We start from the raw sequence: 25,016 nt of genomic DNA on the forward strand, positions 1-25,016 counted from the left end.
TACCCCACTGCGGGGTAATGAGCCCCTGACGCAGAGCGGCACGCCATGGAAGTCAAACCACATGGGTCAACTCTCACACTGGCAAAGCAGCGATCTTTCTGAAGCCTCCAGCTTGTCACCAAGACTATTGTGATGCCTCTCCATCCCCCAAATGTCCCAGCCCGATTGCTGGTTACCTGGAAGCTTCTGGCATCTTTATTAGGGCTCACCACAGCCAAGCTGCATTTTTACAGGGATGTGGGCACAGGCACGCTCCCTCCGGCTCCTTGCACCGAAACTGGTTCTTGGGGATTCATTTCCAAGTCGGGACACAGATCGATCCCACCTTCCCCAAACACCTCCTGCGCTCGCATCCCCCGCACAGGCACCCCACGGCATGCCCACCGGGAAAGCTGGGCACAGCAGACGTGCCAGACCCCTACAGCCATGGCTGGGCACTGGCTACTTCCAGCTCTCGCTCCGTCAAAGCCATTCATTTACCACTGCACATAGTGCATCATTAGGGCTGTCCTTCCTCTACACGCGCTTTAAACTTGGTGTAAATAAATGCATTTTGCAGAGTGACGGTGGCTGCTGCCAAGGTGCACACCGGCACGCTCCGGGCAGCACTTGCTGCGCGGTCACACCGAGCATGGGGCTGGGTGGGCACCCTCAGCACAGACCCTCTGCCCCGAGCCAGGGGAGCCGTCTGTCCCGGCAAAGACAGTCCCAGGACCGCAATGCCACAGGCTTGGCAGAGCCGTAGGAAGCAAGAGAGCGTCGGCAGCACCTTGCCACCTCTGCCATGACAGGACAAGGCTCAGCACCATGGCTGGCAGGTGGGCTGGAGGCTGAAGGTACCAGGAAAGCGCTGTTCAGGTGGAGGCACCAGCAAGAGATGCGTCTGCCCTTGGAGCAGGCTTGGAACATCCCAGGGTCCTGCAGAAGCTCCCCAGTGACCCTGCAGCATTGCACCATCCTTTTTTCAATCAGTTTTTCGCATGATGCCTTTTCCCATGAAGCCTGATCTCTGTTGATGTGTCGCCAATTCTCAAACACATTATTCTCAAGCTATGAGCACCATGACGGTGCAGGCAGGAGCTGCCGAGCAGCGCGGAGCCTGCTGTGGGATGAGGATGCTGCCCCAGTGCAACTCACAGCCAAAGCAGAGACGGCTCACGGCAGCGGTGGGAGGAGGACCAGCAGCAGCAGCAGCAATCTCTCAGTGGCAGCCCCTGACAGAAGACATGCATCTCTCTTTTGGCAGAGAAGTGAGGGAAAGAGAATGCATGATAAAACGAAGGCATGCTCACAAAAAATTACTTCCCTACCACAGCCGTGTGATTTTTAATTTTCCTCTAATTTCAGGACTGCAGCACTGATATAAAAATCCCTATAAGTGTTTTAGGGAGATGGTAATGGTCCTATACTAAAATAATTCAACCAACACTATAATTTTAGTACCACTATCAAAATGAAATAATGGCTGTTTACTATGTTACACCTTTCAAATGACCTTCATTTGAATACAAATTGTGGCTTGAAACTCTAAAAGCTGCTCCATTTCAGGAGGCAGCAAATTGAGGATGTTTACCCAGGCTTTACTCTGCCAGCAGATTCCTCAGTATAACCACACAGGCTAAATGTTTTTTTGCAGGGGGTTTCTTTTCCTCTGAAGCTGCCAGACACTCGCTTAAAGGACCCACGTGGATCTGACCAGGAGCCCAAGGGAGACGGAGCAACAGCCCTTTGCTCCGCTTGCGATGGGAATTGCACTTCCCATTTTACCTGGAAATACTCGCGAAGCCCCGCTCACTCACATCTCCCTGGCTTAGACGGTGGCTGAGGATTATTCTGCCAATAATCAAGCTCCCAGGACGCGAGGGGAAGGTGGATGGGTCCACCTCAACCTATGCCTGTGAAAGCACTTAATTTTACATTATTTTTTTAAGGTTCAGTTCAGCTCTGTCTGCCCATCACGGGCTCTCGTGCCGGTTCCGGGGACCCTCCCCAGCTGCCTCTCCCTGGAGGAGCTGGCCGGTGCCCGGGCGGCGGGGAGACCCTCGGTGCAGGGGACACGGGGGTGCTGCGCAGGGAGCCGTGTTCCCAAACACCCGGGGTTGCGTGGCTCTCGCAGCACGAGCGGGGTCTGCCACCAGCAAGGCTTTGCAGAAGAGACTTCACTACAGAAGCTCCCCAATATTTACTCAACCACCTGGGAAACACCAGCCTAGCATCAGCTGTTTCTCTCTAATAACGAATTTTTGCCCTTTCATCAACATTAGTCAGAACAAGCACTGAAAAAAATTCCCATGCGGTGCCAGGACTATAAAAGAAAACATTGACATGACCAGCAATAAGCAAAACTAAGCAGTGTGCTCAGCTGCAAAGCAGCACAAGCTGCTAGCACCCAGTTCTTAGCCCTTCAAAGATCATTCCTAAGGGCAAGGAGGGGGAATAAAGTGTTTAAAAAAAAAAAAAAAAAGAGGTTTCCCTGTAAGGCACTAGAAGTCACGCTATGAGCTCCCCTCCTGCAGAGACACTGACAGACAACGATCCTGCAAGGATGCTCTTTCCTTAGAAGCTCAGGGACACTCGTCTTTCCCTCCTCTCCCCAGCTCCTAAACAAGAAAACAAACAAACAAACAAACCCCATCCCAACTTAAAAAGATGATCCAGGCTTCAGGCCAAGCAGATGCGGTGCCTTTGGTCCTGCTTAGAGTGCCAGCACCACAAAGGGAAAAGCCTCACGCTCCGAAAAAATATCTGTAAACACTCCCCCTCCGAGACACCTACGTCTAATTACTCAGAAGGAACGAGGAGGAGGAGGAGGAGGAGGAGGAGGAAGAAGAAGAAAAACTCTACTTTTTGCTTTTAATTCTCTGTCCATAAAAGCTATTGCAAGAGAAGCCCCGGCTGGCTGACACTTGTGGAGAGGAAGGGCAACACGTGGCTGCCGCAGCAGGGAGGGAGGGACCTCGAGCGAGGGGAATAGTCTGGCAGCAGCCCCATTTTGGGATGGAAAAAAGGGAAATCCCTTCTGCAGAGAGTGATGTCTGCCCTTCCCCAGAGCCCCCCTTCCCCAGCGGGTGCAGCCCTCCCGAGGGGAGAGCAAAGCCAGTGACAGATGCTGTAGCTGGAGATCCAGAATGGCCACCGGTCTCCTTCATGGTGACATTGTGGAGAAACAAATGGGATTTAAACAATAGGTGTTGTATAAAACATCTGAAAACAAGACAAAGTAGTCATTAAAAATTAATTTTGGAAAATTACAGTCTTGTTAATAGATGCTGTTATGGCTTTGCACGTTCCTTTTCAAGCAGGAGGGAGGAAGGGAATTTAAAACACATTTTGTTGTATTTCATCAAAAACTGAAGAGATGGAGACCAACACCTTCAGAAGCCTGAGCTTCTGCTTTGCACAAATTTGCAACCCGAGAATATTCGCATCTGCAGTTTGCACTTGCCAGGAGGAAAAGCCATGTACTGAGTGATCCTCCCATCTTCCACAAGCTGCCTCTCCATCCCTCCAGCTCACAGTGTTCCAGCGTGGTCCGATGTCACTCCCCGTTACACCTCAGGATTTCTGGGGGGTTGAGGTCCAGCACCGCAGGGTCTCCAGCACCAGCTCCTCCTGGCTCTGCTCCACCAGGAGCTCTCAGCCGGTCTTCCAACACGGTATGGGAGAGACGAGGGAAATCCATTGTGCCTGCCTGAACACCATCAGCAGGCAACAGCTGGAAAAGTTACCCGAAACTTCAGGGAACCCTGGAAGCTCTTTGCACATTTGACAGCAAAAGGCAGCATCCGCTCCCAAGAAGATGGGAAGGTGCCTTCTGGCCTAACGAGGGATGGGATCCCCACTGCAAGGCAAGAAAACTGTAAAGACGCAGGAGGACAATGGAGTGGATCCATGCCTTGCGTGGAGCCAGGCAGGGATCGCTTCTCCCAGTAGTGTCCGCCTGTTGCTCCCATGTTCCCCAGCCTGCAAACCACGGGGCCGGAACCATCCCCCCGTGCCACGTCCAGGCGCCAGGAGCACGGCCCCGTTTGGCAAGGGCAGCGAAAATGAGCCGGTGCCAAACGATGCGACCAGGGGAAGGCAAGTGCCTGCAACCGTGTGCTGAAAAGCCCCACCACCAAACCAATCGTGGGATGCTCCGACGTTGTTTTTGTGCTTTCAACAGAGAGGACTACGCCAAAATACTCAAGGTCAAGAGACCAGCATGGTTCGAGGCAATCTGCGCCTCTTAAAACAGTGACAAATATGTTATTTAATTTTAATGAGCTTTTTTGCATCTCCAATCTAATTACGGCATTATCAAGTACTGCTCCGAACTGCAGGTGGCTTCTCATTACTTGGGGTAAGGCTGTCACAAGCATTTTTCATGAATACTAAAAACCGCTTCATTTCACTACCCGCTCCGAAACTTCCCCAGCCCGGCTCGCCCGCTCCCAGTTAGAGGCTGGTAGGGAAATGATGCCCCAGCCCTGGCCCCCCCAGCCCCCAAACTCCAAAGAAGCAGAAGCATTAACACCACAAGCTTTGAAGACTTCTTAAAAGCCTTGGTTTTTCTGGCAATTGCTCCACTTTTGAGTACGGGTTTTACTGTGGCTAATGGAGAGCAGCACCAGCCCAGCCCCATGGGAAGGAAACCCCCGCGTCCACCAAAACGTGTGATTTGTTCTGTGCGAGATGCTCCTGCCAGGTGAAATCTCCCCCAGAAGGAAATCAAAAACTCTTTTTTAAAAAATCATTATTAAAAGCCAAGAAAGCACTTCAACGTCAAAAGCATTTTGGCAAGATCAAAATACTTCAGTTTTTCCTCTTAAGCTTTGGGAAAAAAAACAGGTTTTTCTCATGGTTTCTGGCCGACTCCTTTGCCCACCTCTACTCATGGGTTAGTTTCCTCCACACGGTTTAAAGCTGCTGGAGTTTGCGCCCAAAGAGCCTCTGCCTGCACTGTTATCCACGCACCATCAAGAAGCAAATGTTTTAATTCCCCCCCAAAAAAACTTTCCCTGAGCAGTCTGGTGAGCACAGGCAACACACAAGTGCTAACAAAGCCCCAGCAGCAACTTCTGCTCTTACCAAGCACGAAGATGTGGGAAGACGTACAGCAACTCCAAACCCCAGCCCTTGGGAGCCGGGGGCAGCCCCTGCGCAGCCACAGGGATGCAAAGACAAGGGGAAGCAAGCCAGAGGATGGAGGACCCCTTCCCCATGAGCTCCCCTTTAGACACACACACACTCCCCCAATTAAAACCTGGATTTGTTGGTGGGTTTTTTTTTTCAAGGGCTTCACAGAAAGCGCCATAGGCTGCAGCCCATGGCAGGGAATTACACACCTGCCTGCATATGTGATGCATTCCTACGCTTCCCGGTAACGGAAAACAACATCTTCTGCCTTGGCAATGCCCACAGATACCATCCTGCCGCTACGCACAGAGCCCAGCATCAATCCCCACATGGGCACCGACAGCACCCAGCACCCTACAGCACAGCCTGCAGCTCCAACACCAGCCAACACACAGCCCAGCTCACCCCCAAAACTGCCTTTTTTTGCCCCAAAACAGCCACAACCGGAGGCAGCCCGCAGGCTTGCCCAAGCGGGAGCACTCACCAACATCGAGGGTGCTGCAGGGGTGCTGGTAGAGGGGCGAGGGGGGCACAGCAGCACCAGGCTCTGCACTGCAGGCACGCTCCACCAAAGTGAGCTCAGCCCCGGGCAGGTGCTGGGCTTGTCCCAGTTCCCCCAGCAGCCTCGTCAGCTCCCAGTGACCACAGCTGGGAGAGGCTGCAGCATCCCAGGTGCTGGGGATGAGCTGGGCAGCAGCAGCTGGGCCACGTCCCATGATCCAGACAGAACAGATATGTGTATACGTACCTAGGTAAATGCATATATATATATGTAACTTTGCACAGATGATGCATGCTCGGGCTCCCCAGCGCCACGCACGGCTTTGTATCGCAACAGAAAAAGTTAGCACGGGAGGAACCGTCGTTTGGAAACGAGCCTTATCAGTGCCTCTGCTGCAGTAACAGCATGTGCCTGTCTCCCCTGACCTTGCTGCAAACTGCAGCTGCCTTTGAGACGCGCCTGCCCCCCCAACAACTGTAGCCAATTACTGCCGCAGGGTTGTTTAATCACATTTGCCCGGGCGCTGCACGAGCTGCTGCTCCCGCTGCCCCACGGGCCGGGGTGACAGCGAGGGAGCAGTGGGCACGTCCAGCCGGGAGTGGGCAGCCTGCCCAGCCCCTCCAGGGAATCCTGAATTTGGCCTTGGAGAGGGCGCGTTTCCTCACAGAGAGGGAAGTTGCCGGGAAGTCCGGCGGCGGAGGCCAGGAAGACAGGTGTAAGCAGTCGGCGTTTGCTCGGAGGAGCTCGCCACTCCCCCCAGCCAATTTACTCGGGGAGATCGGGCCCTTCTCCAGATAAGCACCTTGACTTTAAAATAAAGTGCGTGCCAACAGCTGCAGCACCGCGGCTGGAGCAGACAGAGATGTGGCGCTGAATGATAATTAAATACATTTTCATCATCTGTCATTTTTTACTGCAGGTGCCAGTGTAATAAATCTGAGCTCGACTCTTTTGTCAGCTGGCAGTGAACACGTTTTAACACCAAATCCCAGGGGATGAATTCAGAGGCACTTGGCCTTGCACGGGGAAGGAGCTGCCTCCGACATGCCAAGCGGGTAACTTATACCTGATTGCTTTCGTAATACTTCTATTATTTTGGTGATACCTCTGCCTGACACAGCGTTTCAATCCGCTCCCGGGGGGGAAGGCAAACACCTCCAGCGAGGCTCCGCACCGCACTGCAGCCCCCCCTGCTTCCCTGGCACCTGGAGCACCCACCACTGCTTAGGGGTGGTATTGGGATTTTGGTCAATGAGAAAAAAAAGTCAAGGGAAAAAGGCAGGCAGAATTTGCAAATTAACTTAATGAGAATGACTGCAACTCAGAAAATTCAAACGTGTAAGTTAATATGCTGTAAATGCAACTTGTGAAGCCAGCAGGGTGAAGGAGCAGCTGCTTCCTTGGGGATGGATGCAAACCACTCATGGTTCATCCCATGGAGAACAGCAAGTTCTTCGCTGGGACACCCCGCATGACATCATTTTCTACGGACACCCACCTATGATGCAATGCCAATCTGTAAACATACTGACGCTGCAGACCTCGGTCCAGAATTCCCGGTGGAAATGAGGTAGGGCACATCCAACCCTGCTATGGCTGGGCAGGAGCCAGCAGAGCTGCACTCGGCAGCCACCTTTGCCCCGCAGAAGGGATTTCCCTGAAATGCTGCCCTTCTCACCCGACTTTGAAAAATGAAAAATTTTGGGTCTCTGTCACAAACCAAAGAAATAAGAGAAGCACGGAGAAAAATCTCCCTGAGCCTTTGCTGGGCTCCTCCATTTTAACCTCTTGTTTCACCTGCCTTCAGCTGAGCACATCAATTAAAAATACGGAGCGCTGAAATCGGTGTGAGAGCGCTCACGGGTGAGGAGCCGGCGCTGCGCCAGCTGTAACTCCAGCCCACCTCACCCTCCCTGACAGCGTGGTCGGACACGTCCCAAACGGAACCATCTTATTTTGTTCCAAGTGCCACAGCCTACAGCAACCTGTCATTTCATCTGAGGTCAGAAAAGGATTTCTGCCCCATTACCTTGGCAGTAACAAAAAGCCAGCAAAAAAAGACCTTTCCAAACTTTCCCCCCCAATTCTCTTTAACAAAGAAAACTAAGTAAAGGTGACAAAAGTGGGCACTTGTGTCCATGCAGACTGATGTGGGAAATGAAACCAGCGCAGATGCAGATGCTCCAGCTCCTCGTAACAAAGCCACCCTGATGGGTGATTTGCGATTTTGGGGTCGTGGTTTTTTTTTTCCGGAGCACTGAAACCTTAGCTGCAAAAAGTCAAAACCTCAGTGATCCTCCTGATGCATCCCATCGCTAAAGAAATGGGGATTTTCTTTTTTCTGTTATAGGCAAAACCACTGCAGACAAATGGTTTGGTGTATTCTACTGGGACAAAATGCCTGGGTTATTGCTTCCCCCCCACCCCCTTTTGCCAGACTTGGCTAGCACTTTCCACAGATACTAAAAAATAGGCAGCTCATTAGCGTCATTTGGATGGCAGCACAGGGACCCCAAGCCGGGCAGCAGGCAGCCACAGCACCCCTGAGGGAGCAGCTTCTGCAGGGAAGCCATCCACTGGAAAGTTTTAACACTGAAACTGGGATGCTGCAAAGGTAACGACCCTGTGCAAGCCGTGCAAGAGGCAGCAATCAGCTCCCTTTTCACCCCAGGAAGAAAAGCGTGGTAACACGTACCTACGAAATACAGTCAAAACTGGCAATCTCTTGCTCAGGAACTCATAAGAAAAGTTGTGATGCTGAGTTTACGTTATTCTAAACGAAGTACTTCATCTCAATATTCACTCTTGCAAAGAGTAAACTATTTTGTTTTGAAATACATTTATTGTTTTACCAAAAGCTTTCTTCTCTTTGGCTTCCATGGGCAGCCCAGCTGACACACAAACAGGGAACCGATTCGGGCGCTGCAGGGATGCTCCTGCCTCTGAGCTCGGCCCCAGCCCCAGCCCCAGCCCCAGCCCCGGCAAGGGCAGCTACCGCTGGGACAGGGACCATCTGCAAGGAGCTCGGGCTGGCAAGTGCACAGAGCACGAGGGGAGAAGCCAAAACACCGACAGAGAATTGTCCTCCCGGTTTTTGATACCGAGCACAGGGTAACTCAGCGTGCCGATGAGTGGGGCTTGCCAGATGCACCTGGCTATTTATAACACCAGCGCTGACATAATTAGAGCTTGACAACTTACAATGCGAGCCTGGAAATCAGAGCACTTTATTTACTTGGACAAACCTATGTTAATGCAGTTATCTTTATAAGATGGTAGAAATGGCGTTTACGGAGCATTTGTAGCTGCCTCTGAATCCAGAATGGCATCTCCCCCCCGACAGCACAGGCTGGTCAGAAAGGCGCAGTGATAAGCTTCGGCAGAGCTTCAGTCTTCCAGGACTTGCTGGGCTTTTGCCCTGAAAAGATCCCAATCTTTCTACAAGGCAGGTAATGCATCAGAAGGGACGAGCGGCTGCTGGTCCTGCCCTCGCCACCACAGCGGGCACGGGCGGCTGCTTTCACACCCGTGGGGGCTCCTGCCCACATTCGCTCTGTGCTTCCCCCCCGCCATACGTTTTGAATTTGGCCCGTTACTTGGCCAGCAGCATTTGCATGCTGGAGCTATAAATGCCTTTTTAAAAAAATAAAACTCTGTTTCAGCATAAATAAATGGACCAAGTAGCTATAGATGAGTGGAAACCCCCTTTTGCATCACAAGAACCTAATCTGACACTAAGAAAACTCCGAAGAGCCGGCTAGCATGCGCACGGCTTCAGCTCTCATTTGCTAGATCAGCAGCGATTATAACGCCATCGGAACACGCATATAATCTCCAAACATAAACCTCCAGAAAAAGCTGTGATTAAACTTGCAGGCAGTAATCATAAACAATTTACAGCACGTTTACAGACCTCTCCCCATTCCCCAGAGCTGGAAACCATCCTGAGCCGGGTTTCTCGCCGCTCTCCCCATCAGATTCCTAAAATCCCATCACCTATACACCAGCTCGCAGACGGTTATCTGCCTCTCCTGACATGCGCATCCTGGCACCGGCTCTAGCTCAGGGGAGGTGAGCACCGGGCATTTGCAAACCAGAACCACCATCCACCCCACCATCCACCCCACCATCTCCTGGGGAGGCAAACCAGGCACTTCCAAACCCTGCTGCCGGCCTGTCGCTTCCTCCAGCACCAGCGGCGCAGCTGCGGGCGCCCCGTGCTCTGCCGCTGCCAAAACCCGCAGCCGCGCCAGTGCAATTCCCACCTAGGAAAGTGCCGCTACTCAAACCATCCCTCGGACAGCTGATAACACCTGGTTCAAACAAAAGCCCATTTTCCTTTCATTATAAACGTTCCTATAAAGATTTGGAATGCCACAGCAAAGCAAGTTAAACATTTACTTTCTATTAAAACAGCTAAATGAGAAGATTAAAACCTGTTTTACGTTTAACAGAAAGGCAAAGGCAAATCAGCACAGGAGCAGCTTAGCAGGTACTTAAAGCCAAGGCGATCCGATGCTGAGAGGTAATCAATTTAAGGAGGGAGGGATTTCTCAAAACTACTGAGAAAGGGGGGAAAAAATAATAATACACGAACATTTCAAAAAAAGCTGTCAATTATCCCTCCCAAAGAACGCCTCCCAAAGCCCTTCTGCTGCCAAGTCTAACAGGCTTGCTTCAGCAGACAGCTCCTGCCCCAGATTTCCCCGTAAAATATTTTCACAGCTTATTAGTCTATTTAGCATGTTGCATGCTTAAGCTCTTTTGTTTATTTTTCATTTGAGATGGCAGGAGGAAAAGATCCTATAGAATACATAAGGGTGTTATCGACTGTGTTTAATGGCAACTGTTTGCAGTAACAGCAGTTAGAGGTCATGGAGGCGATGCAAATGACACAGCTGATTGCTGTAAGAATTTATGCTCTAATTTTCTAACACCCAGATAGACGCTGCTCGGTAACCAAAACCTACCCAAACTCCAGTGGGTTACCGCTAAGGCAAAATTCCTCTGGGAGGCAGAAAGGCTCACTTTACAAAGCCAAAATCCGAGTCTATTTGCAATAACAGGCGGCCAATTTAACACGTGTAGGGATACGAGAACAGCTCGGTTCCACCATGCCAGTAACGAGGCAAAACTGCAACGCTGCTGCTGGGCACTGTCCTTCCCCGGTGTTTATTAGGTAAGTTTTGTGATGATGCACCCCCAGCAACGCAGCGTAACCCAAAGCACCCTCTGCCCAATACAGAATCCAGACACTCAGTGTCCAAAATCTGGCACAGCACCAGCACGTGCAGCGCTACCCACATGGCCAGCAGCGAACCCCACGGGGACTCACACACGGATCCTGGTCCCCAGGTTTAAGGGGGATGGATTCTTAACTATTGACTAGTTGTTTTTAAAAAACCCACAATAATACAGCTCCATCACTTTATCTCACGGCCATTAAAAGAAAGAATCGGAGCATCCATATTCTGTATGACAGAATTAGTTTTAATCCCCCACACGTGTTTTAGAGGTCATCCCAAAGATAAGTCTCTACTCTAGTTACATAATCCTCAGCTTAAAAAGTTTATTTAAAAAAAAATAAAAATGTGACAGGGACTAGAAAGGAGCAGGGCTGGGGGCAGAGCGGAAGCTTGAGGTGGAGGAGAACAGCCTGCAGCTCTCCCTGGGGTGGGGGTTCATTTTCTTTTCAATGATGGTATTTAATTCCCGTTTGAAGCAGCACCCCGGTGGAAGAAAGCAGCGTGTGGGAAACACTATGTAACCGGCCTTGTCAAATAAAAGTATTCTGGCGCAGTGTAAGTATACCAAAGGAATAACCTCTTTCATCTAAAATATTGGAAAGAAAAGTTCCACAGCTAAGAACTAGAGAGGGCTTTCTCTGTTATTTGTCATTAGCCTTTCCGATCAGGCTGAGCACAACGGTCTAATTTACAAAGTATTTTAGGACAGAACCTGGAGGTTCTATTTGCAACCAAACGGATTTTGCAGCTTCTGCACATTAGATATTCCCTACACAGACAAGAAAGGGGCGCTCCGAGGCTCGCCAGCAAGCAGCCATGCGACCCGTTGGCCATGGAGGACACTCATGGTGAAGGGTCCCAGGGCCCACCGCAAGTGGGAGGCGGTAACAGACCCGGGACGCTTTGCCGGTTACCGCTGCGGTGCCTGAGCGTGTTGGTTTTCTTGCGGGTGTCACTTGCAGCCCCGACACCTCCACGCGAGAGCCCACCTGCACGGGCAGCAGGGACGTGGGCAGCGCCGCAGCAGCACTGGACCTCTCCCCGCATCCCACCCAGGGGACGAGTCGTGGGCTGTCCTTGCCGAACGACATAGCTTTTGGCTTCCCTATAATCGCCGTTTCCTCAAAACTCGGATCTTCCCTGCAAACTCTGCACATTAAATGCCTTCACAGCACCCTCCTGTGGGGATTCCGCGTCCGTACAGAGACGGGGGCAGCTAGAAATGGGGCGTGCGAAGGAAATCATCCTCATCCTCCTCCTCCTCGGGCTACGGTGGCAGGCACAGGCAGCAGAAGCCACCTTTGCCGGTGGCTCCAAGCGTGCCAGGCTGTCCTGCCGGCACATGCCACGTCCCCGGTCGCTGAGCGCGGCTGGGGTTACGAAGCGATGCCAAATGCACCGCAGCCACCAGGCGAGCCGGGGGTACGGCCAGCAGCACCTCCGCTCAGTATGCATGGCGTGAAACTATCCCACAGGTTTGTCTATAACTTCCCGATTCACAAAACCAAGTAATGACAGGCAATTAAAAAAAAAAAAAAGAAAAAAGAAAAAAAAGGTTAAAGCAGATCTTCCCCATAGTAACCACCAACAAATGAAAACATCACCTCGACTCTTTCCCCAAGGTTTGCAGTTGCGACCCAAACAGGGTATGGTAATGTTTAAAAACCTGCTCTCAAATCTAGAGAAATCTCCATTTAGCAGGATGTTATTTTGGAATCACTTAAGCCGTAATAATTCTGTTTTCGTGGTGATGCTGCATTTTAATTCAGATACTTGAAAGCGTTTTTATCATCAGCTACAGCGGTTTTATGCAACGCTTTGCCATCGCGCTGAAAACCAGACAGTTCACTAATTTCTAAGAGGAGCAAGACTTGAGTTTATAATTGTTAGGTTAATAAACATTTAAGTTTTGAAAAAAAAGTTCATCTGTTACTTACACTGTTGATTTACAGCGTTCAGACATACAGAAATCACACAGACATCATACACCTTCTCACTTTTTGCAAGAACGCTGTAAAATTAAGAGCTGAATAAATCTTGAATCTGAACTATTGATTATCCTTTAGGTTATGTTGTAATTTAACGTGCCTCACAAGACTTGCAGAGCGCACAGAGATCAATTCACTTGTGCAACGTGCAATGAGAGCATTTATATGGCATTATTCACTTCCGAAGTATCTCACACCAAATTAATTAATCTTAATACACGATGCTTCTGCAGGAACAGTTTTTTGCTTCCCAAATCAATAGCATTTAAAAAAAAAAAACAACAAACAAATTAATATTAGGTGAAACACACAGACAACTACCTGATACTGTAGATGCTTTGAAATGAGGCAGTAGTGACCGCAGGAGGGATGCTATTCCCTTGTTTACTTTTTCCTCCACCTAACAAGGCAAGTTCTTTCCACACACTTATTACTTGGTAATGACTGCTTTCACTCGTGAGAGGAATCACACACTGCTACCCGTCGCTGGAGCACACAAATATTCTGTCAGGAAAAAAACCATTCACTTATGAAGAGCAAAACTACAAATGCAGCCAGTGCCCGTTTGCCATGGTTGAAGCGGCAGAGGATGGCGGGTTCCAGGAGCACCGAGGTGGCACATCACCCGTGCAGCCACAGGGCATGCAAAGGGAAAACATGGCACAAAATCTGTGAGTCAGGCACGCTGCGGGCAGGCACCTGGCGTGCGGCGTGGTAGCACTGCTGCCCACACGCCTGTGCTGTACGCCCAGCGGCTCAGGTCCTGGCGCAGTGAAAGTTTCCAGACAGGACCACAACCTGCGTCAGTGTAGATGGATGTGTCAGTGTGGATGGACACACATCTAGAGAGTGGCAAAGAAATACAAGTGTGTGGTGGGTTTCCAGTTATGATTTAAAAAATACTTGTATTTGGTGAGTTTTCAGTTATGGTTTTAAGTTTTCAACCTAGAAGCCTTGGAAAAAACCTGTACTTGGAACCATTCATCTCCCTCAGTTATCCCTAAACAGAATAATAATTGAACAAGCTGTATTAGATGCATTTTGCATTGCCAACCACTGAAATACTGCGAGGATGCGATATACTCCAGATTGATTTCAACATGTAGAATCAATTGGAAATGAGCTACTGGAGATGAGCATCTAGTTTGGAAAATTCACGTGCAAAACTGCAATTAAAAATTGCCTTTCCATGGCTGAAAAGTCTTTTCAGATTATCATACTGGACAGTAACTAAACCCACCTCTTGATAGTTAAAAATTCACTGCCATCATGAACTATGGGAAAGCGAGAGCTGCTCAGTGCATCGCCTCTAGCTTGCTACCACCACATTCCAGCATTACCAAGATCTACGGCTGCTCTTCCAAGGCAAAGAAAGGCTGAGGACGATGGCAAGCGCGTGTGTGGAGGTGAGGGGGGAAATCCAGAACCCAGAAAGGCAGAGCGAGCAGACGTGGCAGCACTGAGCAGGCAGGCACTGCAGCAAGACAAACCAAGACCATGATTTTGTTGTTACTGTGCCACAATGTGTGTGTCCAGAAGGCTGGTACCAGGTAGGAGCCTCTCATCGTTAACAGATGTAAGACATTACTCATTATTACTAGCGTTGGAGAGTACAGCATCCTCCGGGGAGTAGCAGCAGTATTTTCTGGATGAGAACACTCCATTTCTGCCTTAAAGAACATCAATTCTTCCGCCACTACCCAGCCTTGCTTAATGGATAGCAGAGCTATTCCCAGCTACAAAGAAAGCATGTCCTAAATAAATGGAGAAGAGAAAGGCAAATAAAACGTTTGATAATAAAGTCTTGCAAGCCGCAGTCTCTTACAGGAGGGAAATAACCTCAACAGCTGGAAGGACAGCTTTCCTCCCATCAAGGTCAGATCTTCCAAAGGAAGGGAGGCCACCAGGTAGCACGCAGCTTGGCCCCAACCCAGCCGGTATCTCAGAGTACTGCTCCCCATCTGCTTCCTTCTACACATCTCCAAGGAGAGGAGCGGATGCCCAAGCACGAACCCTTGTTAGAAGCTCGCATGTTGATCCAACTACTGAATTGGTAATTTCATAGCCTCTCCTCAGCCCACCGCCCTGCTAAGGCACGAGGACCGAGGAAGGTGGGAAGTTAACAGAGTGGCTCAGGTGAAGCAGTAGTAGAGCTTCTCATCAGGCATTTACATTCAAGTGCCGCAGCACCTTCCCCTTCCAGGTCCCTCACAAAGAATGGAGAAAGGCAAGTTTTAGTATTTGTTTTGTATGTTCATCACAACAGGAACATAAGCCAGATCTAGACTAGGTCCAAGTAATAATTACTGTAATTAGCGCTTCATTCATATAATTACCAGCAGACCCCATAACATTTTACAATGGAGGTAATTACCCATATTTTACAGCTGAGGAAACAGATACAGTGCAGGTGAATAACTTAAAAGAAATCATGTAAATCTGTGGCACAGCCAGAGACTGCAATTATCCTTATTCCCAGCCAAGGCTCTCCCCAATAATCCATGCTGTATTCACTTCTGTCTTGTGGGAAGGAATCCAGAGAAAATAAACACAAACGGGAATTTCCAATATCTAGGAGAGCTGAAAAGCAGACAAGTCAAACCTGAAGGAGAAATAAAAACACATTTTTATCACCGAACATTTTCTCACCCGAGCTCTGCAGCTAAGAGTGAAGGAAAGACAGAGGACCCTAAGCTCCAGCACGGACAGAAAGCCAAATGCGGGGTTTTGACTGCTACAGGAGTTCTACTGCTGTAAGCAGAGTAAAAGCAGAAGCACAAGACTGAGTGGGGGAAAGCTGCCCAGCTGCATCGCCTCACCCCTTCAGCACCCACAGACCTCCGCACCTTTTGAGAACGTAAAGATTACAGCAACAGCAGTAACTAAATTATTGAAGGGCTTTGCAAACAATATATGCAGAGAACAGCAAGCGGGGCGAGAAGCCTGGGAAACTGACCCCAACCCCCGGGGAGAAGGTCCCCAAGAAGTCAACAGCCAGGGCACCAGCTCTCCCACCGGTGGCTGGGCACCACTGCTGCGAGGCTGGCACGGCACACCAGCCTTCCTCCAAAAAGCGACCATTCCCCTTCCCTTCCAGGCACGAGGGCAACGAGATTCTCACCCCGAAGCTGCCAGCCCTCCACCGCAGGAGCAGGGCATGGCTGCCCACTTGTTACGAGCACTGGGTACCGACAGGTTCTGTACAGAAATCTGCGTTTCCTCAGGTGCAAAACTGGGCGGGGGGCAGGGGTGTAGAGTCTGTCCTGGATGCTTTTTCATCCTGCATGTTTGGATGAGTTTCATTACTAACAGGACAAGAAAGCCACTGTTTGCTTGTGTTGACCAATACATCTGTTTTTCAGAGTAGTCCAGACTGAAGTGAGCCATTTGTCTGTTGCCTATGTGTATTTTATTACATGAACAGCACATACAGATGACTGATACCCAGGTGTGTCTATTAGGTTGAATAAAGCAGATTCGGTTAATCTGACCCCAGCTGCATTACCTGAACAGCAGGACGACATGCAATGTTCTAAATCTAGTAAATGTGCCAAGTATTTCATTTCAGCCATTTAGCCTTATGTTAAGGTTAGTATATAAAAGCATCCAGCAGTACAAGATGTTGCATAAATATCAAAATTAAGACTTGTTTCAGGAGTGGATGTTATCAATATTCTGGCTTTGAATAACAGAAAAACCTTGTAGGCAGGAACAAATCTCTCAATAGAGCATTCTCTTAATATTTAAATAGACAAATGTTTTGCTTTGCCAACATTTTGCAGCATTGTGTAGTTCTTTGATTAAGCGTTTGAAGAAAACATGTATTTTCGCTCCTGTTCAGTAAAAAACAAGCTCAGTAAAATGAATTCAGTTCCGTCACCTCCTGCCATAAAACAGACAACTGTTGCTGATGTTCCCTACTGTCACCCAGTAACCCTACAGCAGAAACCCAAAGACAAACTTTAAGCTGGTGTAAATGGTAATGCCACTGCCGTGTTAGTGAAGCAGCTTTTCTTACTAGCATTTACTGTTGTTTAAACTGAGACCAATTCCAACCCTCCCTTTCCAAGGGCTCTACCTCCTCCTTCCCCAGCAGGTCTAGCATCCTGGAAGCCTGTGCAATAGCTAATCAGGCGTAATCCATATTCATTACGCTGATTTCTGTGAATAACCCGATTTCTGTGAATAACCATCTGTGCCTAACAGAATACTTGGAAAGATCATGAAGAAGAAAGCATGCACTATCCTGTGTCACCCAAACACCTTGCGAGATATACCCAACTACTCCCATCGCTAAGAACGCTTACCTTATGAAAAGAAGGCTGGATGGACATGACAAAATATCTCCTGAAACAAGAAATTCTAGCCATCTTTTAACCTCATGTGTTTTTATATTGACTCCAATTCCCAACACCAGACATTTTTATTCCATCGCTTATTTTTTTTTCCCTTTGCAATTTGTTCTACCAGGAGGCAGCTGAAAGCCAGCCCTCTGCACAGAGAGAGATTCCCTTTCGTTTCCAGATGTCTAAATAAAGGTTTTTTAAAAATTGCTTTCCTAGAAAGTCAAGGCATTCACGTCTAACTGCTGCTGATATAAAATGTGTTACAAGGAGGAGAAAAATAGTCTTCAAGGAGTTTTCTTGAGCAAAAATAAATATTTTTTCCACTGAGTTTTAAAAACCCTGTTCCAAAAGAAATAGCTCGAGATGATTTTGGAGGATCATACTTCTCAGGCTGACAGGCAGCATTAAAACCAGGGTAAAAGCCAAATCCCAGCTATCCAAAGCACATTCGATGTAGGAGCTAGAGCCTTGTATACCAGAATCGATGACTCTCAGCCTAAAAAAAACCCTAAAATCTGGAACAGGAGGGGAAAAGGAAAAAAACACCTGAACGCTTCAAATGCCAGTGCAGGCTGCGATGTCCAGCTTGGCTCCTAACCACGGGGTCAAAGAGAAACACGTACATCAACACGGAGGAGATACTGGGCAGCAGAACATGGTGCATACTGGTTGTAACTGCCACGTTACTTTAACAGGTGACTCTGCAAACACAATGAAGGGCAGTTTGAAAACAGAGATCTTGCTGGTTAAGCACAAAGATTAGTGCCAGAACTACCGTTTTCTCAACCACAGATGCTAATTAAAAATAGGAGATGCTTCCTGAAAGAGACTCGGGTGACGATGGTGTGCCCCCACCACTCAGGGGCAAAACCCTCCGAGCCCTGCAGAGGGCTGGCAGGTAAATGAGGTGGCTGAGACCCCACGGCTCAGCAGCAGCCCCGGACCATCAGCAGGAGGGTCTTCAGATGGGCTTCAGCCTCCTCCAAAAGAGGTCGGACACAGGCAGCGGCCAGACGAGGTCAGCGGAGCCGACTCGGAACATGTGAACAGCTCACTACCATTTTAATCTGCAGGTCTAATGAACAGTGTGAAGTTTTATAAGCATCAACAAGGCTCAGGGAAGACCTAAATCCATTTCAGCGCTCATTTAGCAGCTTCATCAGTGTGCAATTAAAACTTCAGCATTAAATGTTAGAGAATAAAATAATGAGGCACTTAAAAAATAATCTGTACTTCAGTGGGCCGTGCTCAGTAGATTTCATATGATCACTTACAAGATAAAAACAGAATCTGGCCAAAACCTGTCTTATACACCAGTACCCTTTCAATGGAAAAATGCAAAGAAAGAGCTGCTAAACTTTGGAAGCTTTACTATCCCACGTACACTCGACACTGCTTCTTTAAGCACATCTGTGCTTAAAGCACATCTCAAAGCACTGATAACTTTCCTCTTGGCTTCAGTGATAATGTAAAAATAAATGTAAATTGAGTTTCAGTCGAGATTTTCATTTTGGTCTAAAGCCTAATCTTTTATTAAAATAGCTATCAGTTTTAAGCTGATGGTTAGGAAAAGTTATCTTCAGGACAAGGAACAAAATTTTAACAATAAAGAGCATTTCTTATTCATAAGAGTATCTTAAATGCTCCCATGATTACTCTGAGCTATGTGACTGAGTGGGAAGGGGGACAGGACCCAGCATATGTTTTAGTGACCAAAAGGACTGTAGAGAAATGCAAATTAAAACCAAAGATGTACAGAAATATCAAAATAAATTAGAGTAAGTACTGGGAGAACACAGGTCAAAAAAAGTAATGTGCTATACAGGAAACATACACACAGTTAAACTTAAAAGAAGCAAAAACCAATGAAAGTTATATACTTTATTTTTTTTAACAACTGAAATATTTTTTATTTAAGAAAAGCCAACATTACATCTCTTCATAGGGAAAAAAAAAAAAAAAAAAAAAAGACATTTGGGGAGGTCAAAGAACGCTACAGTTTAAAATGATGAAATGTTACAGCTTGCACACCAAAATTAAAAATGACATGAAATTAAAAAATGAAATGGTTACCAAAGTAATGCAGGTCAAGGGATCAAAGGTGAAGGGTCACACATTATTAAAAAGAAATCCAAAAGGGCGTCTGCATCAAGATCTCTGCAAAACAAAGGAGCTTCAGTGAGTAAAACTCGTACCTTCCGCGGAATCCCATCAAAGCTCTCGCAATTCCCCGCTCGGAGCAGCGCCCTCCGGCCGTCCTGCTCCCACCCGGGATGCTGCTGGCCCTCCTGCGCCGCCACCACCCTGCCGACCAACCTCAGCTCCAACCTCTACCAGCTCTTTTTAATATTTTTTTTTTTTTTCCTTAAACCTCCCTGTAGAATGGCTTCTACAAGCCTTTCCATTTCCATACTGGTGCACTGGCTTCTTACTATAGAAAAGGTGTTTTCGGAGCTCGGGAGAGACAGCAGCGCGGCTGGGGTGCTGGAGCCGGGATGCAGAAAGCACGCAGCCCCGCTGCAGCCCGACAGCCCCCTTCCCTACGGAGGCGGCCGCTTCGGTGAGAACACAGACGCTGTCAGTACAACTTCCAGGTCGCCTGTTTCCAAAGTATTACACACCCTTTTGCAAGAGTTTGCTTTAGTCGTCGTAACTGTGGAAATACAGTGATTATTGACACACACGCACACTGAACTCCTAACATCATATCATATTGGTTGAACGCTACAATAAAAAAGTAATTCAAATGTGGTTACCAAGACAAAGGCCTCTCCTCCTGGAATTTCAATTACATAGAAGCTATAAAACAACCTTTGGTACCCATTTCCAAGCAAGATGCAGTCAATTATCTATACTAAATTTATGCAGAGAGCGTAATATTTACATCAGATAACTTTAGGAGAAAGACAACCACCAAGGGCATTACATCCCTTTTTGTTTCAGCATCTCCCCTAGCCCTGGCAAGGCGTGACATTTCGGGAGCCTTTCAGCACGACTGGCATAGCTTCATGACTCAAGCCAAGAAACCAACCCACCCCACGAAACTGTGTCTTTGCAAGGCCAAGAAGCCACCAATGACAGAAAATCACCATCTTCAAAGCTGAGGTGTAGTTCAAATTTGCCTCTGGATTCTTCCAGAAACACATCCTTCTGCATCGCTCCCGCTTTACGCGCATGGCAGGCGAGAGGCCCCCGGCCCAAGCGGGCAGGTCTGTACCTTTAACACCCGCCAGCAGCACTCTCTGGCAAACTCTCCTGCTAAAGTTACTGTCACACACTGGAATTCAAACTTAAGTTCTTGCCATTGCTTCCAACATTTACCCATCCCAATTTTTGCGTACACTTTTCCACTGTTACCTCACCCGTGTGCTGAGGCTGGGTCCTTGAATCAATTTGCCCCACGGATCTGCGGAACGGGCTCATCCTGGAGGAAAGCGGTTTGGAAACCAAGTGACTTTGAAATAATTTGACAACAAAGGCAGAGATTTGCAGTGACTCAGCAGCTAATTAAGTCCAGAAGGTATTATCATGAATCATATGCTCAGGAAGACCCCGTACCTCAGGAATTCCTCAAAGGAGGGAGATGGGGAATGAACACGGTCACCCTGTGGGCAGCTGCGGCAGTGGGGCAGGGGCTGCTGGCACAGGCAGCTCCGGTGCGGCTCCCGCAGCCCCCAACACCAGTCAGGCTCCCTCCCGACTTCTCAGGTAAGACAAAGTTTGCATAAAGATGAGTTTTAAAGAACTCCAAGACCATTTTGCGCCCGGGATGGCAGCCGACTCCACTCATGCGGGGCAGACCCGCAATGCCCAACACTCCACCAGCACTTTGCTAACTCCACTCTCCTGCCTACGGGGCAGCAAACAGCCCCCGGCTCCTCTGCTGATCACCCACCACCATGCTCGTCAACAACTGGGTACAGACCTTAATTCCAAGGGAACGAACACAGAGACTTTGTTTTCTATTTTTTTTTTAAATTATTATTTATTTTTTTATTTCTCCTCCACTGCAACAGATTCCTGCCCTCCCCGCCCCCCGGTACACTTTGTTCCCCGCAGTGATCACTCCTTATGCAGAAAAACCACCAGTTTCACTGTTGGTCCTTTACCTTCAGTTCTACCCCTGCATAAAAGCTCTGCTTTTATTGGCACTAATTTTTCCTTCATATCTAGTTTTAATTTTTCATCTAAATCCCCTGATTTTTCTTTTCAAAATGAAACAGCCACGCTCAGAAGTAGCGAACATGAGACCAAGACGACAGGATTTCAATCACTTACAAAATATAATATCCTCAAGTTTCCATTCATTTGACAAGTGAACCAATTCATTCGTGTTTATATATGCCAGTCCCTGGCAGAGAGACACTTACAATTGACTTTGTAAATTGACTTTGGTGTAACATTTTCCTTGTCAAATGCAATACAAAGTACAACTCGCCTAACACACCGCTGAGTATTCCACTCCGTGCTGGGCAAGCCAGAGACCCAAATACGTGATGCAGCAGTACCTACCGCTACCGTTGGTATTCCTATAGATAAAACAGCTAAATGATAATTAAATTTACGGACTCTGCTGATTCTCATGTTTGAAAAAGGGCTTACATAACTGGTAACTCCAACTTTTTATTCCCCCTATACATCCTCTTTTGTAACTATACTTCAGAGTATTCATGTACCATTAAAAGGATGAGCCGCAACAGCTGATGCAGGTTAGGAAAAGCACAGCAGATTTATCAATTGGAGGAAATAATATTCCACCTTATTTCCCTGTGTTCCTAGAGCAATCTACGATACCCTTTTTTTTTTTTTTTTTTTTGGGGGGGTGGGGTGGGTGGGGGTGGGTGTATTAAACATACAGTAGGCAAAGGATCAGAGTCCATTTCTACAGAGAGTACACGCCTGGACATGCTTTTGCTGCTGCCGAACTATGGCTGCCTACACGACAGACTTTCAGCAGAGGAACCTGGGGCGCCTGCCACGGCACAAACCAGACCGTCCCCTCTGAAAGGGCAGCTCAGGTTTGCTGGGAGGTTTTGCCCTCACACCCCAGACCTGGTCCTGCCTCCCCATCGCTTGGAGCAGCACACAAAACCAGTATCTCCATCCCCTGAACGCCACCAGCACAGGCAGCTGCGTCTCTGCAGACAGGAGCAGGAGGGCACTCGCTGTGAAGCCTGGATGCATGGCACGGCTGCAGGAGCACTCAAAGCAAACTGGACCAATTCCACTCCAAGCTAATTACTAGAAAGCCTTAAAACTTGTAAAAATATTCAGAGGCATTTTCATAGGTTACTGATGTCAAAAAGTCAGCGAGCTAAATACCATCAGCATCTTATACTTTGTGTATAATATGCTAAACTAATTATGAAGAAATTTTCTTCTTTAGCTATAATTAAGTCTAAAAAAAAGTTAATTTAATTAATTCAATTTAGTTTGCTTGGGGAAAAAAAAAATAACAGGAGGGCAGGATGTTATCCAAAAGAGTGTATTTCATCTGTTTGCTATGCTTTACAGGATTCAGTCTGGTCCCAGGACTCCAACACACTAACTGCACAGAAGTGCAAAATCAGCCATTTTTAAAGACTTATTATTATACAATTACAACGTGGGTCCTAACATTAACAAAAGGGAAGGAAAAAAGTTAAGATTTTCCGAAGAGGAAGATGAGGAATCTCTATTCAGCACAAACAGCAGAGCAGGTATTACTGTTTTTCTTGAAAACTGGCAGGAGCAGTAACCTTTCAATTCTGCTAAATCACCGAGCCTGCTCACAACATTTACTAATTATGTAAACATAACTGAGAAACCGCAAAAGCAAAGCCAGTAGCAGATTTTCTGCTTTGTACATTAAGCAAAGTGCAGAATTTCATTAATTTCACAAAATAAACCCATAATGAAGTGCTTCTGTTCAAGAGAAATTTCCATCTCGTTCACTGATCAGTCTTAAATCCTAATCACACGCAGCGAGAGAAGCCACCCACATGTGCTAGACTGCACCAGTCAGGTGTACAAACAGCTTACTCCCCACTCGGCTCCACTCAGGGTGGAAATGTTAGTATTTCCTTTTGATCTCACTTTCTGAGCTTTTTCTTCTCCTCTGCAGAATGTGGGTTTTCTGACATTTCTGTTGGCCAAGGGGATGGACACGCTTTGGTAAGTGCCGTACCAATGGCTGGTAGAACATCCAACCAGTGACAAACTCTGCTGCCTTCCCCAGCTACAACACCTAGCAGAAGACCACCACCACCACTGAAACAAGGGGTGTGAATCCACACCGATGTTCTTGATTTTATAGATGCTCTGGCTCTTCCAGGCACTTTAAAGACATTTAGGATCGATCATCAAGTCCAACCATTAACCAAGTACTGCCAAGGCCACCGCTAACCCATGTCCCTAGGTGTGCCACATCTACACCTCTTTTACATACCTCCTACATAGGAAGCATGCACAAGCCAGGCTGCGACCGCTTCCCCACCACTCCTCCAGCCAAGGATCATCAGGCAGAACAGAAAGCAAGAAAACGTCTAATAATAGCGTTTGCCAATACCACCGTTGTATTTTATACTCCGTGACCACACAGGCAGCAGGCAATTAGTCAAAATTAAATATTCTCATTGCTCTTAAGAGATCACAGAGCCGATGCAGGCTGCGAGGACGCTCTGTAAGTGCTCCATCAGCGCAGAGCTCCTGCAACAACAGCCAGCCTCTGCCTTTGGGGAACTCCGTGCTTCAGCAAAACACACCTGAGTTAACTTGAGCTTAATGAAACAAAAACACTGAGTAACTTTACAGTCCTCAGGAAACTGTAATGAGCACTGTTGCTTTCTGCATATTGCAGAGGGGATGCTGTGACCGGGACAGATGCCCCTTGCTCGCTCTGACTGTGGTGATGAGAAAAGCCGATCCCGTACACTCGCCCAACCCCTTGAATGTGTAACACATTAAGCTACTTCAGTAAATAACGTATGAACTGGTACAGAAATGTTGCAAAGCGTTACAATAAACTCTACCGTCCAGGGCATCCTTAAAACAAATAGGTGTTTTAAGTTTTCAGACATAAGAGCTAATTCTAAAAGGCACTTAAAAGCATTAAATAATAATAAAAAAAGTAGTATGTGGTACTGCTACCCAGAGTTGTACTTTGATGAACAAACTTGTCACAAGAGAAGCCGTCCCCCTTACGGGCTGCCTGATGTGTCTCTGCCAGGAGGCTGAGGGGGAACTGGAGGCAGCAGGCAGCAGAGGACACATCGCTTTCACCCACTCCTTGCTGGCATTTCATAGCACAAAAGCCAGCGCAAACACTCGAGACTCACTTCCCAAATCAGTCTGAGTGTCTTACGTCCCTTGGGCAATTCTCCAAACCTTCAAGACCTGCGTGCTTTAAAGAAAAGACGGGAAATAACTTGATGTCAAGCAGAAAAGGAGAATGTCACTGTCGCACAAGCGAAACAAAAAAGCAAGACCACTCACAGATGGCACTGAGCAGGCGACTCAAGGTCCCCAGCGCAGCACTGTCAAAGAATTTCTTCCTATGCTAAATAATGCTCAGATACAGAGTTTCATAACTGTGCTTATTTGCACACTAGCAAGTAATACCTAAGCCTGAAATTTGTAAGAAGTTGATGCTAGATAGCACATTGGAGAACAGGTCGTTTCCGCCGTGCCCCTCAAGAAAAGCTTAAGCACATGAAGCAATTACTACTGGTTTTTTCTACCGTGGAAATTCTGGCCTTCTCCCAGCAGAGAACGTAAATATAGAGAACTGTCAGAAACAAAAGCCCTAGGTAGCATTTTACATTTCCGATGTTTAACT

At 47.8% G+C, this 25,016-nt stretch overlaps 1 protein-coding gene across 19 annotated transcripts in view; it reads right to left on the minus strand.

Moving 5' to 3' along the window:
• Window positions 1-25,016, minus strand: part of CAMTA1 (calmodulin binding transcription activator 1) — a 323,364-nt gene that overhangs the window by 263,072 nt on the left and 35,276 nt on the right. For 2 of the 19 annotated variants that reach the window (XR_005103116.1, XM_037379730.1), the window contains exons 4-5: window positions 19,274-19,357; window positions 17,747-17,901 (exon numbers count right to left, since the gene is read on the minus strand). The exons of 13 other annotated variants lie outside the window; for them this stretch is intronic. The gene's annotated coding sequence lies outside the window, so the exon portion shown is untranslated. Of the gene's footprint in view, window positions 1-12,624; window positions 15,457-15,975; window positions 17,902-19,273; window positions 19,358-25,016 lie in introns of those variants that run through there. 4 more of the 19 variants (XR_005103114.1, XR_005103115.1, XR_005103113.1 and 1 more) reach the window with 4 other exon arrangements.

The sequence above is a fragment of the Falco rusticolus genome, chromosome 3, assembly GCF_015220075.1.
Source record: "Falco rusticolus isolate bFalRus1 chromosome 3, bFalRus1.pri, whole genome shotgun sequence".
Lineage (NCBI taxonomy): Eukaryota > Metazoa > Chordata > Aves > Falconiformes > Falconidae > Falco > Falco rusticolus.